The sequence below is a fragment of the Octodon degus genome, unplaced genomic scaffold (assembly GCF_000260255.1).
Source record: "Octodon degus isolate 3935 unplaced genomic scaffold, OctDeg1.0 scaffold00029, whole genome shotgun sequence".
NCBI classification, from domain to species: Eukaryota; Metazoa; Chordata; class Mammalia; order Rodentia; family Octodontidae; genus Octodon; species Octodon degus.
In genome coordinates, this window is record NW_004524605.1 from 11,051,257 (window position 1) to 11,052,705 (window position 1,449).

Genomic DNA, 1,449 nt, shown 5'->3' on the forward strand with positions numbered 1-1,449 from the left:
ATCTGGCACCCATGCTGCCACGGGCTGCTTCGATCATTGAGAGCTCTACAAGGTTCGCCATCACTAGATTAGACAGTGGTAATTTCCTGAAGGATGAGCTGCTGCTCTAGTGAGCATCCCTGACCACGTGGTCTTTAAGGTGAAAGCTGCAGGTGATAAGAAGTAAGTGAACCGTGAATGTGAAGCCAGATGAGGATGCCTACAGTGGACAAGTGAAGAACAGCAGCATCCGTCTCACTGAGGATTTAGTGAGGTGGTGGTGACAGGGTGGCCTTTTACTAGTTCTGTCAGGTGGAATCAAGTGGTTTTTATTTATTTAATTCACCTTGCAAATATTTCTTCAGTCCTGTATTACACTGGTACCATATTCCAAACCTTAATTTGTTTCCTGATTCTGGTTCCTGACCAAACTGCATGAGGTCTAAGTCAAATTCAGTGGCTAGGCTTAATGGTGACCCTATGAGGGGATTTGACATGGTTCTCAGACAGTTCCCACTGGGACCAGAATCATGGAGAGAATTAAGTTCAGAAACCGAGGTATTGGTCACTTTCTGTTGCTGGTAGCTACGATGTAAGGAAAGGCTTATTTGAGCTTGGTTTGAGGAAGTTCAGCCATGGCTATTGGTTCTGAGGCAGAAAAAGTGTGGCTGAAGAGCACAGTAGAAGAAGCTGCTCAACTCAGGGCAGTCAGGAGGCAGGGAGACCAAGGGGTGCCTGGGACAACTGCACTCTCTTCCAGGCCACTGCTCCTGTGCTCCTGTGCAGGCTTTACCTTCTGATAGGGCTCACCATGGATTAACTCACTAATGCTTACAGCATTCCCACAATTCAGGCACCTTCCAAAAGCCTCACCTGTGAATGCATGGACTTGGGGCTGGAGCATGCTAGATGTAAACTATAACAAGTCCCTTCCCAGCAATTTTTTAGTCATTAGAGTGATGTCATTGAAGAAAACAATCAGATTTATTGATTGTCAGGGAAAAACAGATGCACAAGTACTTGCATCTGTGAAGAATGATAATAGTGGAGCACATAGTAGCAAAACATGACTTGGTCTTTGGAATCAGAGGAGTCTTTTCAGAGTTGTTCACCAGGCCACAGGAAGAAGTTGTCTGGAGGGAAAACAGCCTATGACTTGGAGGTTAGTAGGAATCTGAAGCATGAAAGAGTGAGCGATGGCAGGAAGAGGAGACTGGAGTGCACAAAGGATTTGTGGAAAGCCTTGCAAAGCAAAGATGGGGTCCATTATCCTGAGCACAGTGGGATGCAAGAAAGGAGCTTGACATAGGAATAAAGAGTGGTGTGGTGAGGATTGAGCCTCAGAAACAGGACTTCAGCTTGTGCCCTTGGTGTTAAGACTGTGTTTCATGTATCTTCATCCACCTTCTGACACTTACAGCACATTTGGGGCTGGGTTGGTTCCTTCCTTCCTCTCTCTCTTTCTCTCTC